The sequence below is a fragment of the Pistacia vera genome, unplaced genomic scaffold, assembly GCF_008641045.1.
Source record: "Pistacia vera cultivar Batoury unplaced genomic scaffold, PisVer_v2 Contig573, whole genome shotgun sequence".
Classification (NCBI taxonomy): Eukaryota; Viridiplantae; Streptophyta; class Magnoliopsida; order Sapindales; family Anacardiaceae; genus Pistacia; species Pistacia vera.
Window position 1 is genome coordinate 435,798 of NW_022196416.1, and position 16,224 is coordinate 452,021.

Below are 16,224 nucleotides of genomic sequence, written 5' to 3' on the forward strand. Positions count from 1 at the left end.
GTTGTTGGCCTTTGTCCTTAGTCATTATAGGGTATGATAAATTTTGTTCTTTTTATAAGTTATTATCTGGTAATTCAATTACATTAGCAAAACCTTGGCCTTTGCTTGCATTTTGAGCGTTGAAAGGGTTGATTTCCGCGTATTGGGATATCGCTTAGTCCTTCACTAGGTTTAACCAAACATGGAAATATAATTATTTGTGTAAGTCAAAGTTTGCCACATTTATCGGTTATATAACATTTGGTAGACGTGGGGGTGTAACAATTGAAGCTATTATTTTAAGAAGTTTTGATCTGGGGGTCATGGTTATCATTTCTGCAAGTGAAAATCGAAGTTAATTTATCCAAGGATTTTATTATTTCCTCACGAGGAATACAATTGCCAGTGTGCTGCTACATAAAAATCTCACTGTTTTTAACTACTTGAATCTTAATAAGAATCTCTTATTTAAACATTTTGATTGTGTTTGAGATATTGAGTTGAGTTTTACCCTAAACAAGCTTGACTCAGTTTCTCACTAGCTGAGTTCAAGTTGAGCCACGAGTTGAACGAGCGTTCAACCAAAACATCGAGCTTGTGGCTTGACTTGGTAATAGTCGAGCCGACTCGAGACTTGACTCGAGTCACCACAAGCTCAAGTAAGGCTCGAATTTCCCCATTTATTTTTTCACATGCAATTCTTATTTTACACAAATCAGATCCAAATTAACATAAATTTGCATCCACATCAACATAAATTACATCTAAATCCAACATAAAAATGCATTCCATAGCAAATTATACAATCTAAAACAAAAAGAAACACAAATTTGTCACAAAATACATAAATCAACCAAAACGAATATAAGGAATTATCAAAATACACATCACATAACTCAAACTTCTGGGCGTTATTTTAAAACTTGACACGTTGTGAGACCCAACAAAGTGATCGGGTCATGGATCGACTAATTGGACCGATGATGTCAACAATAATTTTATTTATAAAAAATTTAATTAATCCCTAAAATTTTAGTATATTACAAAAATACCCCAAAAAATTACTAATTAATCCCTAAACTTTTGACATGTCTCCTAAACATCCCTAAAAAAATTATCAATTAATCCCCATAAAATTTGAAATATTACAAAGACCCCCTTAAAACCTGAACCAGACCAAAGAAGCTACCAGGTCTGGATCCAACCGACAGGTCTAGTCCGGGTTTTAAAACAGTGCTTCCGAGATGTGAAGTTGAATCTCCAATGGTTGCTTCTCTATCTGAAATTTAAAACGAAAAAAAGTTAATATTAATGTTCAAATGAAATAAGAGTAATTGTAGTACATAAATACATACTCAATTATAATAAATGTACTTGATTCCTTTTTTCACACCATTTAATGCGACACGAATCGGCTCCACATAATAGCATTTCCACTATTTCGGGAGAAAACGAAGATCGATACATGTCAATAACTTTACTACCGACATTGAAAGTAGACTCTAAAGCCATCATAGTGATAAGAATGGCTAGTATATCACAAGTCATCTTAAATAAGATAGGGTACTTCAAAGCATTTGCCTTCCACCAATCTAAAGTATCGAAATCATCATAATCACCTTAACAGTTATAACATGCCTCGCTGAGATAAATATCCAACTCAGATTGATTTGGCTCAATAATTTCAACCTCATCTAAAAAATCATCAAATTCATCCCAATCCAAGCATTCTCCTTCTGTAGTCCCCCCAACAATTACTCCAAGTCCAACCTTTTTACTTGTACTTTTGTGGGTTGCACTAGATGATTGACAATCAACAACATATTTCCCATGTACCTCATAAGGCATCCCAGACACTTGTAGTATCTGTCTATGCATCAAAGTAAAAATACATCTTAAGAAAAGAGAACTCAATCACCCTCATTTTGTACCTAAGGTCCGATATAGCGACACCCCCCCCCCCCCCCCCCAACCCCCCCCAAGTAATATCAACTTCTCTTTCATTTTTCTCACCATGTTTCTAATGAATTCATCTTCATTTCACTTCACTCTTTTTATCCAACAAGACTTTGATTCTACATACTTGCTTCAAAAATACATTTGATGTTGAATAATTACTCCCTAAATGATATTGGTCATTGTACTAAAATCTTTAGAATCTCACAGACTTTCTCTACCTTTCACCCAATCTTCATCATCTGGAAAATGTTTATAACCCAAATCCCTTTCTTTGAATCTTGGAAACAATTCTTTGAACTTAATTGCAGTTGCTAACATGTCATAGGTTGAATTCCACCTTGTTTTACAATCAAGGATAAATCTTCGACATGGCAAATGCACTTGTTGCACAATCTCTACAAAAACCTTCAGCCTACCCTTCGAAGCACTGATGAATGACACACTCTCATGGGTCTCGTCAATGATATGCCTAATCTGCCAAAGACTATCTTGCACCATCAGGTTTAAGATGTGTGCACAACATCTGACATGAAACATTTTATCCCCACAACTGAGCCGCCTTGTCACTACAAAATTTTCCTTCAACACCCTAATTGCAACATCATTACTAGTAGCATTGTCCATTGATATCATCTTGACCTTGTGTTCAATTTCTCATTCCGTCAAGCACCTGTAAATTGCACCAGCAATCTGCACACCACAATGTGGAGGAGGAAACCGAGCAAAGTTAAGAACATGTTTGTTCAACCCCCAATTATCATCTATCTAGTGCCTTGTTAAAACCATATACTCCATCTTTTGGTTGTCAACATTCCTTAAATCTGTGGTCAAACTAATCCTCTTAGTACTTTTCATCAATGTCTTCAACTCTTGTTTCTCCATTTCATATGCCTTTGCACAATAATTTTTACAAGTATTGCGCAAAACACTATACCATTCTAGAATCCCATATGTCATCATGTTGTTCAAACTCTCCTCCTCTACAATGGTAAATGGGTACTCATGCATAAGCACCCATTATGCAATCAATTCCCACATCTTCATCATGTTAAACTTGTCGGTAAGAGCAAGAAGAACAGATGCTCCAACACTAGAATCGACATGGAAAAAATTAATATGTTGTTGCCTAATGGAAGCTAATAGCCTCACACTTCTTTTTAGATGTCTTGTAAATCGTGTAGTGCTTCTGGTTGCAGTAATTTGAAGCTTAGATTTACAGTGGATACACTTTGCCTTCTTCGCACCGTTAGAAAAGATCACTTCTTTAAATCCAATCTATATGGCAGATGTCTTAGCTCTCTTTCTCTTATGAAAAGAGATTATCATTCTCATTTTCATTTGGCGGGCTACTAACACTGTTGTGTATTCATTCTTTCATCATCCCAGTTATGGGGAGTTAAATTATCCAATGTCGGCTAGCTAGTGGATGTCGAGAATAGGTCCATACCTGTAAAAAGGAAATAAAACTTGTAAGTGCATGTACAGGATTAAACATCTTCAAAACATCACTTATCAATTATAATTGATATGAATTCTCATCCCACCTAGCATGAATCAAACACTAACATTATATAGTAGATTCAATAAAAGTGCTTATTTTAAACCCAACCATTCAAAATCCAAGTGAATTAAAATGGAGACAAATTTTAAAAGTTAAATATGGGTTAATTAATATCTGGTTAATCATAGGAGGGAAATAAATTTTCATGGAGATTAATTATTTGTGGTGGATCGGATAAGAGAGGCTGCTGTCAACACTTGGATTACTTTGCTGGGTTACAAAGACTTGTATTGCAATTCATTTTATTATTTTACCACTTCTATAAACCATAAGATATAAAATTTATAATCTGACAACCAATAATTTCAGGATTCAAAATATAAACTTATTATAATACCTTATCATAAAATCAACATCTTTCATTAGAAATTTGTCGCATTTTTTTATTATTTCAATTATATCATTGTGCACAAATAAGAAAGCAAATTTTCTAATAGTGGCATGGGAAAATCTTTCACTAGCAGAAGATAAAAAAAAAGACAACAAACTGCGTAATTTTGGTAAGACCACCCCTCAATATTCCAACAGTCAAGCCAAACACACCCAATCCAAACAAATGAATATCATATTTCCATGTTACTATAATTTAATTTAAGCAAGAAAAACACACATAATGTTTCCTTAAAATGTGTTTCATTGGCTTCTAAATTAAAGGTCCTATACTTGACCGGAAACTAACACATTTAAAGGGCGTTTGATGTTTTTCTTTATGATGTAAAGAAAAATGATAAATTCAGAGTCAAAATCATGCTGAGTTATGGATTCAACTGTTTGAAACCAACTAGGATTTGTGAGATTGATGAACTAGAATAGAAATACTTGGCCATGTATTAATCAATTTATCAAACAGGTGGTGGGCAGCAATCAGTTTCAACATCTCCAATTAAAATATACAAAACAACAACTTCTCTTAAGTTCTTAACATGCAAAATCGATAACCACAGCTTCAACATAACAGATGGCCATGTATCTTCACCAGGAAAAAAATGGCAACCGATGGGCAGCAATCTCCCAACCAACACAACAAGCAATAATCCAAGGAAACTAACACACTAACTACACTAATTACTTCCAAATTACATGGATTTGAAAAAAATAATCTGAATGCGACAGATCTAACCTGTTGTAGTTGAAAAACGGAACACTTTTGAAGGGGATTAATCAATGAAACGCAACTTCTTAGCAAAATCTGCCGTCGTCGGCGATTGACACGGCGAGACGAAGCGACGGCCGACGGAGAATCGAGCTGAGAATTGATGGTGGTCGATTGACAGTGCTGAGTACTTGAGTTTAGGGCTAGGTGTTTAGTTCAATTGAAAATAGTGTTTATGCAATTTGGGAATTGATTTTTACGATTTGGGTTAATTGGGAATTGGTGGTAATTTGTGATTTTTGAAACCTTTAACATGTAAATTTTCAGCACACCCATTACTTGTATATATCGCAAAGAAAACCCAATTGAGCCACTAAATAGTAAATACTTGCAAGCCTAGTCGAGCCAAGCCAAGGTACACTCGAACTTGGTTCGACCATTACTACGAGTATTTCACAAGCCCGAGTAATAACGAGTCAAGCCGAGCTGGGTCGACTAACAATCAGTGGTGAATTCAGGATTTTTGTCTCGGGGCAAGAGAGGGGGGGGGGGGGGGGGGGTGCGGGGCCTCCACGGCTTCGTCATTGTTTACTTAAAAACTTTAAAAAATATCAAACCTTAAGCAAAGAAAATAATACAATATCAAGAACCTGAGAGAAAAGAATGCAATAACACAATATTTTTCTACTTGAATAAATCCATGAAAAACAAAATTTTGAGTAAATGTGTTAAGTAAACTTTGAGCGAAACCTTTTTTTTTTTTTTGTTGGAGCTTCAAAAGATTATAATATAAATTTTCTTGACTTTGACCAAACCTAACCTAAGCTAAATCAACCAAAACTTAAATCAAGTCAACGTTGTGTTGACTTTTAATATGAATTAATAAAAAAAAAGGGAAAATTTTCTTGATATAACATAGATAGTAGCTCAAATTTCTTTAATTATTTTGAATAGCAGAACGGTGACGTTTGAAATGTAGAAAAGTGATGGGTGAATGGTGAAAAATAACGTCCTTTAAAATATAGTTAAGGTTTTAATTTGGGAAAACAAGTTCATTCTTAGACACAAAACACAAATAAACTCACAAGATCCATGTCTTTTTCCCTCTAATTAGAATAAAAAACCTAAAAAAAAAAAAAAAAAAAAAAAAGTCATATTCAATCCTAAATATTAAATTGAAATAAGCAATACACATACCTAAAACTGATAAAACAGAAAACATAGCTAATTGTGACACCTTAAGTAGTGAAAGCTTCAACAATTTAAGTTTTCAAAATTTTTTAAAATCGAATAACATGAGGAAGAGAATGAGAAATGAGAAAATAAAGAATTTTGGGGATAAATCATAAAAAGCTTTAAAAAATATCAAACCTTAAACAAAGAAAATAATACATATAAGAACCTGAGAGAAAGAATGCAATAACACAATATTTTTCTACTTAAATAAATCCATGAAAAGCAAAATTTTGAGTAAATGTGTTAAGTAAACTTTGAGCAAACCTTTTTTTTTTTTTTTTTTTTTTTTGTTGGAGCTTCAAAGATTATAATATAAATTTTCTTGACTTTGACCAAACCTAACCTAAGCTAAATCAACCAAAACTTAAATCAAGTCAACGTTGTGTTGACTTTTAATATGAATTATAAAAAAAAGGGAATTTTCTTGATATAACAAGATAGTAGCTCAAATTTCTTTAATTATTTTGAATAGCAGAACGGTGACGTGAAATGTAGAAAAGTGATGGGTGAATGGTGAAAAATAACGTCCTTTAAAATATATTAGGTTTTAATTTGGGAAAACAAGTTCATTCTTAGACACAAAACACAAATAAACTCACAAGATCCATGTCTTTTTCCCTCTAATTAGAATAAAAAACCTTAAAAAAAAAAAAAAAAAGCATGATTCAATCCTAAAATAAATTAAATTGAAATAAGCAATACACATACCTAAAACTGATAAACAGAAAACATAGCTAATTGTGACACCTTAAGTAGTGAAAACTTCAACAATTTCAGTTTTCAAAATTTTTTAAAATCGAAAACGAGGAAAGAATGAGAAAATAGAAAATAAAGAATTTTAGGGATAAAATCATAAAAAACTTTAAAAATATCAAACCTTAAGCAAAGAAAATATACATATCAAGAACCTGAGAGAAAAAAATGCAATACACAAATATTTTTCTACTTAAATAAATCCATGAAAAGCAAATTTTGAGTAATGTGTTAAGTAAACTTTGAGCAAAACCTTTTTTTTTTTTTTTTTTTTGTTGGAGCTTCAAAAATTATAATTAAATTTTATTGACTTTGACCAAATCTAACCTAAGCTAAATCACCAAAACTTAAATCAGTCAACGTTGTGTTGACTTTTAATATGAATTAATAAAAAAAAAGGGAAAATTTTCTTGATATAACATGATGTATCTCAAATTTCTTTAATTATTTTGAATAGCAGAACGGTGACGTTTGAAATGTAGAAAAGTGATGGGTGAATGGTGAAAAATAACGTCCTTTAAAATAGTTAAGGTTTTAATTTGGGAAACAAGTTCATTCTTGACCACAAACACAAATAAACTCACAAGATCCATGTCTTTTTCCCTCTAATTAGATAAAAAACCTTGAAAAAAAAAAAAAAAGCATGATTCAATCCTAAATAAAATTAAATTGAAATAAGCAATACACATACCTAAAACTGATAAACAAAAACATAGCTATTGTGACACCTTAAGTAGTGAAAACTTCAACATTTCAGTTTTCAAAATTTTTTAAAATCGAATAACATGAGGAAGAGAATGAAAAATGAGAAATAAAGATTTTAGGGATAAAATCATAAAAAGCTTTAAAAAATATCAAACCTTAAACAAAGAAAATAATACAATATCAAGAACCTAGAGAAAAAAAAATGCAATAACCATATTTTTCTACTTAAAAAATCCATGAAAAGCAAAATTTTGAGTAAATGTGTTAAGTAACTTTGAGCAAAACCTTTTTTTTTTTTTTTTTGTTGGAGCTTCAAAATTATAATATAAATTTTCTTGACGTTGACCAAACCTAACCTAAGCTAAATCACCCAAAACTTAAATCAAGTCAACGTTGTGTTGACTTTTATATGAATTAATAAAAAAAAGGGAAAATTTTCTTGATATAACATAGATAGTAGCTCAAATTTCTTTAATTATTTTGAATAGCAGAACGGTGACGTTTGAAATGTAGAAAGTGATGGGTGAATGGTGAAAAATAACGTCCTTTAAAATATAGTTAAGTTTTTAATTTGGGAAAACAGTTCATTCTTCACACAAAACCAAATAAACTCACAGATCCATGTCTTTTTCCCTCTAATTAGAATAAAAACCTACAAAAAAAAAAAAAAAGCATGATTCAATCCTAAAATAAATTAAATTGAAATAAGCAATACACATACCTAAAACTGATAAAACAGAAAACATAGCTAATTGTGACACCTTAAGTAGTGAAAACTTCAACAATTTCAGTTTTCAAAATTTTTTAAAATCGAATAACATGAGGAAGAGAATGAGAAAATGAGAAAATAAAGAATTTTAGGGATAAAATCATAAAAAGCAGGCGGAGTCGTGGAAAAGAAGAGTGGAGAGAGTTTTAAACTTTTAATATGGTGTGGGCTTGGAATATATATATTACTAGCAAGTTTTTTGTGGGCCTAGATATATATATCTAATAATTCCTATTTTTTTTAAAATCCAAGGATAGACTTGGATATATATATTAATAACAATTTTTGTGAGTCTATATATTAATAATTTTTTTTTTTTTTAAATTTGAGGGTACCATCAAAGGGGTTGGATCCGCCCTTGCTAACAATCTTAGTTTGAGATAAAAGATTATAATAAAATGATTCAAGGAATGAAGTGCTAACGGTTGAGAAAGCTTAAAGACGTTATAGTCTAATTAAAGAAAAATAAAACAAAAGGGGCTTAAAAGAAATTAGACAGAATAATTTGGCTCTATATATATATATATATATAACTGAATACCCCCTTTGGTTGTTTGACCCGTAACACATTTGGAACTCATTTTAGGGTTGTAGAATTGTTCCATCTTGACACATTGGATTGACAAGTAGGATTTGTGGTTTAATGAGCCCAATCAAATTGCTCCATCTTGACACGTTAGGTTTGTATTTATTACTCCATCTACAATTAATAATTAATAAAAATTATTGGACCTATAATAATAATAATAATAATAATAATAATAATAATAATAATAATAATATGTGCATTGCATTGGCATTCCAAAGATGTAACCATTTTGATGCATTGGATTGCTATTAATAATTGTGGTTTAATGACATCTGTCTAGGATTGCTATTAATAATTATATAAGTGCATTGTATAGACATTACAAACGTTTTTTCGTATTCAATTCGTATTTAATTGAGTTGGCATTCGAAAGGTCTAAATAAAGGGTTATAAAAGGGGTGTACGTTCAGTTGTGTATTATCGCAATATGTTAGTTGGTGTCAACAATATGTTAAGTCTTTTGTTAATTGTTTATAGGTCATGTTAGTTTGTGTCAATAATGCGTATGCTCTTCATGATTTTGTTAATCGATAATTTTTTTTTTTTTTAGGTTTTTGTTGTTGTTTACAGGTCAAAGATTCATGAATTGGCATGGAATAAAAGTAGGATGTCCGATTGACATTGTCAAATGAGTTGTTGTTTTGATTCGTTCTTTTGAACTGTAAGTATATCTTATAACTATTTTAATACGAAACTGTAAGTATATCTCCTAACTATTTTAACAGTTATTATTTGATTGAATGATTGTTTTTGTTCGGCCAATCAATTTGAATGATTAATTGTGTTAGTCCTGCCGAATGGTAAGTTTATTCCTTAACAATTTTAATATGAAGATTGATTAACTTTTGTTAATTTTGTTTTCAGATAACAGTTGTTATATGAATGAATAATTGTTCCTTAACAATCTTAACATGAAGATCGATTAAATTTTGTTATGTTTGTTTTCAAGGAAATGTTCATCTATTTTACTAAGATCAAATTAAGAATGATCATATTGTTAACCGAACTGTGAGTATGTGTCATATCTATATTAGTAAAAACAATTCATTTGTGTTGAATATGTTTTCTATAAAAACATTCGTGTATTTTAATTTGTTATATGAATGATTAATTGTTTATGTCCTACTGATGTGTAAGTATATATGTTAAATGAATTAATTTTGGCTGATTCCGTTTTCCAATTAATAGGTGTTATTTGAAATAATTCTTATCACTCCTAATATGATAATTCTTTAAATTTGGGTTAAGTAAACCATTCATCTTATCATCACACACATTTCGGTTTCCACTAAACAATCAGTAGTAAATTGACTATAACTATCTCCTATAAAAATCCAATTGATGAGAGGATTGAATCTTTATAAATTAGACAGATAGGGCTTTAATTCGATATAATATAAGCTTAATTTGGATAACTGTAGCCCCACTTATGAACCATTCCTTTTATCATCATACACATTTTGGTTTCCACTGAATAGTAAGTAATAAAGTGACCATAACGCACTCAATAAAACTTCAATTGATGAGAGGTTTGAATTTTTTAGAAACTAGACAGATAGGGATTTAATTTGATATATTATACACTTAATTTGGATAAATGTAGCCCCACATCCGAACCATTCCTTTTATCATCACACATTTCGGTTTCTCTTGTTTCTCGATTTCCACTGAACAATGAGTAGTAAATTGGTCATAACTCAATCAAAATCCAATTGATGAGCGGTTTGAATCTCTGAAAACTAGAAAGATAAAGCTTTAATTTGATTTATTATACGATAAATTTGTATAACTATAGACCTACTGCTGAACAATTCATTTTATCATCACACACATAAAACCAATTCAATTTTAGTGATGATAAAGGAAAACAAATATTGATATGTAGTTTTAATTATATTTGCTCTATCTCTTTTTGTTGATTCTTTTTTATGTTATATATATATATATATCATGAAAACAGGTTGTTGCTGAATATAACCAATTTTATTTGTATCACAAATATCATCTGATGTTCGTTGCCAAACCATGTAGCTTTAGTAAACCATTTGTAATATACCAAACCATTATTATTATCCTTAAAGGAAAACAAATATTGATATGTAGTTTTAATTGTAATTGTTCTATCTCTTTTTGTTGATATCTTTTTATGTTACATACATATATCATGAAAAGAGGTTGTTGCTGAATATAACTAATTTCATTTATTTAACAAATATCAACTGATGTTGGATGCCGAACCATGTAGCTTTAGTAAACCATTAATTTTATCATTATACATATTTAGGTTTTCACTGAATAATTAGTAGTAAATTGACCATAACTTATCCAATAAAAATCCAATTAATGAGAGGTTTGAATTTTTAGAAACTAGATAGATAAGGCTTTAATTTGATATATTATACACTTAATTTGGATATCTTTAGCCCTACTAACAAATCATCCCTTTTATCATCACACACATTGACCATAACTTTCTCAATAAAAATTCAATTGATGAGAGTTTTGAATATTTAGAAACTAGATAGATAGAGCTTTAATTTAATATATTATACACTTAATTTGGATAACTGTAACCCCACTGCTGAACCATTCTTTTTATCATTATACACATTTTGGTTTCCACTGAATAGTAAGTAGCAAATTGACCATAACGTGCTCAATAAAACTCCAATTGATGAGAGGTTTAATTTTTTAGAAAGTAGATAGATAGGGATTTAATTTGATATATTATACACTTAATTTGGATAAATGTAGCCCCACATCCAAACCATTCCTTTTATCATCACACACATTTTGGTTTCTCCTGTTTCTCGATTTCTATTGAACAGTTAGTAGTAAATTGGCTATAACTTACTCAATCAAAATCAAATTGATGAGCGGTTTGAATATTTGGAAACTAGAAAGATGGAGCTTTAATTTGATTTATTATACGATAAATTTGGATAACTATAGACCTACTGCTAAACCATTCATTTTATCATCACACATATAAAACTAATTCAATTTTAGTAATGATAAAGAAAAACAAATATTGATATGTAGTTTTAATTATATTTGTTCTATCTCTTTTTGTTGAATTTTTTTTTATGTTACATACATATATCATGAAAACAGGTTGTTGTTGAATATAACCAATTTTATTTGTATCACAAATATCATCTGATGTTCGTTGCCGAACCATGTAGCTTTAGTAAACCATTTGTAATATACCGAACCATTATTATCATCCTTAAAAGAAAACAAATATTGATATGTAGTTTTAATTATAATGTTTAATCTCTTTTTGTTGATATTTTCTATGTTACATACATATATTATGAAAAGAGGTTGTTGCTGAATATAACTAATTTCACTTCTTTAACAAATATCAACTGATTTTTGATACCGAACCATGTAACTTTAGTAAACCATTCATTTTATTATTACATATATTTAGGTTTTCACTGAATAATCAGTAGTAAATTGACCATAACTTACCTAATAAAAATCCAATTGATGAGAGGTTTGAATTTTTAGAAACAGATAGACAGGGCTTTAATTTGATATGTTATACACTTAATTTGGATATCTGTAGCCCCACTACCAAATCATTCCTTTTATCATCACACATATTTCGGTTTTCACTGAACATTCAATAGTAAATTGACCATAGTTTTCTCAATAAAAATCCAATTGATAAGAGTTTTGAATCTTTAGAAACTAGATAGATAGGGATTTAATTTGATATATTATATGCTTAATTTGGATAACTGTAGCCCCACTGCCGAACCATTCCTTTTATCATGACACACATTTTGGTTTCCATTGTTTCTCAATTCCCACTGAACAGTCAGTAGTAAATTAGCCATAACTTGCTCAATAAAAATCTAATTGATAAGCAGTTTGAATCTTTGGAAACTAGAAAGATAGGGATTTAATTTGATATATTATATGATGAATTTGGATAACTATAGACCTGCTGCCGAATCATTCATTTTATCATCACACACATAAAACAAATTCAATTTTAATGATGACAAAGGAAAACAAATATTTATATGTAGTTTTAATTGTATTTGTTCTATCTCTTTTTGTTGATTTTTGGATTGATTTTGTTGTTTGATTTGTGGGTTTTACTATTATCATCTTTCTTTAGGATGCTATCATCAAATGTTTTTTTTGCTATATGTGGTGGTCAATTCTAATTGCAGCAAATGGATTTGTGTCACAAGACCTTTATCTTCATGGCTTCTTCATTGCTTCAATTAAGTTGCCTTCAGATTATACTGTTGGAGTTATTGTTGCTTTCTATGTGAGTTCTCTTCTCAACATTCTTAATTTTTTTTATTTCTAAAATAATAATAATAAAAATAATTCATTTTCTCTTCTCAACAATCAAAAATAGTTTTTTCCTTTACCTCTGCAAGTCTCTTGCTTAAAAGTTCACATTTTTTAGTGAGGTTTTTCTTTTTCTGATTGATTTATAGACTTATCAATAATACCTAATGGGTTATCCTACAATTTTTTTTGCTTTTCTTGACAAAGTTTTAAACTTTGGTTGCAGATGTCAAATGGTGACATATTTGAGAAGAATCATGATAATATAGACTTTGAGTTAAATTGTGGATATTTTATTTATTGATTTTTTAATTATCAATTTAATATGAAATGAACTTTAATACAAAAAAATATATATTTAAAACACAAAAAAACCAATAATAATGTAAAAAAATATAATAAACATAGTTGTAGAATAAAACTAAAAGGTTGGTTATGGGAAGTAATAAAAAGGATGGCTCAGGTACTTACTGTTAGAGTAGGTGCCCTAGAGCCAATCAATTATTGTAGAATTGACTCTTTATAATAATGTTCATTGATCAATAAAAGATATTTTATTCTATATCGCGTAAATCATTATTGTATGTATTGATATATGTCCTTAGAATGGTAGAACCCTGACGAGGGTACCAAGTGTTTCAAATCTTGATAGTGAGAACCTTATGAGCACATATGATGGCCATTCTAGAAACGTCTGTAGCCCTAGTATTATTCTGAAGTAAGGGCACAGATAATACGGTAAGGCTATCATATTGTTAAACGACCCTGTCGAAAGGCAGTGACTGATCTCACTTGTCAAGGTTGTTTGGTGACAACCTGGTGTAACACATGGGTGCTTGTTGTAGGCAAGTTCACTAGACTGACCCACCAGAGGATTCCATATGGATGATAACCCCAGTGTCTATAGAATAAATCCTCTAACGAATGGTGGTGCATGTGATCCTTAGACTTGAGATCACCGAACGACTTATGCACCAATTGTTGTAATTTGACACTAGCCCAACGCAGTTCTATTCAGAGCTGTCAATACGGTAGTGATTGGCTGCATCAAGGAGTGTATCAAGACTATGGTGGATCGACAGAGGATTCATCACTCCCAGGTATGGGAGAAGTTATCTCACAGCGCAATTCAGTAAATAGCAATGACACTAAAACTGTGGCCACAGTGGGATTGAGTTGTTGCTCTATCTAGTTTATAATTCAGGTCATTGGTCCAGTAACTGAATACATAGTATCGAGAGTAACCGAGGTTGACACTATTTCTATGCCCCGGTCTCGTTGAGATAACGGATGATGAAAGGATTGGATTGTATGATAACTATATCGTTGACAAGTAGCTGCGTCGCTGAATCCGAATCTATCGAGTGGTCATGATGTCTTGCTAGGGGCCAATCTTGGTATGTGTGTAGTGAGATGATTAATTTGTGTTAATCGCGATACTAAACACAACCGGTATGTTGAGGAGCCTACAGGTCACACCATAGAAGATAATTTAAGAGCCAGTTTATAAGAAGGGTGTTTTCGTCTTTTTAGGCAAAAAAGGTATTTTTGTAATCTCACAGTACAATTAAATTTGCTGAGGTCGTAGCCTTTATTTAATTTGATATTAAAATTAAATAAGTGAGATTACGTTTAAATATGTGTTCGCATATATTTAAATAAATTATCATTATTATTAAATGTTAATATTATATATATATATATATAATTTAATTGAGATAATGATAATTAAAACTAAAATATCTAAATGGGGCTGTTTGGATACGAAGGGTGTTTGGGTTGGTGGAATAGGGCAAAGTGTGCACTATATAAGTGCAACACTTTGTGAATTAAAGAATGAATTCATTTCAATCATTTGATAAAAAAACCCCAGCCCCCTTTTCTCTCCCACGCCAGTTTTTCCTTTTTGCTTGAAACAAAATTTGCTTGATTTTGTTCTTGGTTCTTAAGGCTAAGGAGGACTTAGCAAATCTCTCTTTAGTTCTTTGGGATTATCTTCGTGTGGACTAACGGTGGTTCGATCCTACCCTTGGATCGGTAGCGAAACCCATTCGGCGTTAAAATTGGAAGAGCCTCCAAACGTGGGTATGGTTTCTTAACTTTAAATTAATTTCCTGCAGATTTGTATTTAATACATAGATTGTTAAAATTTGTGCCCTCATCTTTGTTCTAAAGGAACAATCCATGTTGTTTATGATTTTTTGTTTCCGCTAGCATGACGACCCCCCCCCCCCCCCCCCCAAAAAAAAAAAACAAAACAAAACAAAACCAAAAAAAAAACAAGAAAAGAAAAGGATGGCTGCAGCAAGTGGTGGAATATCCACCTTTATTACAAATTTACAATACTCTCCTTTGAATTTTCAACATTTACAAATATTGTATTTAATTCTATTAAGGAAAAAATCCAATAAGATAAAAATCTTAATAAAGAAACACAACTATTTAATGAATTGTAAAGTGGTGTTGAACATGCTTCAACTATCTAGTTAAAAACCTTGCTAGTAAAACCTAGTGGGATAAAATCTGGTTAAGGAAAAAATAGTACAATGCACATATGTCTAATAACAGTTTTCATTAAAAATATGTTCCCTTGATAAATTCTCCCTCAGATGAACGCTTCCCTTCACCATAACAGAAAACAGTAGATCAATTTAAGCGGCTACATGGTGCTACATAAATTCTCAGATGACTTCATAGAATACAAGAGTCCTGTAGCAACCAAAACTTGCTTGTGGATTGCTATGAAACTGTGGATCCTTTATAAAAAAAACATATTTTGTTTGCCAACCGACTTTGTGGAAATCATGAGAGTATGACTGAAGCCAATTAATCTTGGACTTGCTTCATTTGGTTTAAGCAATTTGAATTATTCAAATACCTTCGTATGAATGTTAGTAAAAAACATAATAACAACATTCATATATCTCGTCCTTCGGGAAGGATCAAAATAATCAAGAAAATAGAACCCAAGTCTCAATAGAAGACTTGATATACAACAATCACATTGATTATATTTTCTCATGCCACATCTAGGGCAATTTTATAAGTGCCACTTAGGCAAAATGATTACAGAAAATACATTTCAAGTAGGTCGTGCATGCGAAATCTTTATGAATATCCTCTTTCTTTGGATTGATGGGCACCAACAAGCAGGACACCACGCGCGAGATAAAATCCAGATGAATATCCTCTTTCTTTGTATTAAGGGGTCCCCAATTAGACTTCTATCGTGAAGATTGGAGAAGGGACAAACCCTTGCCCGC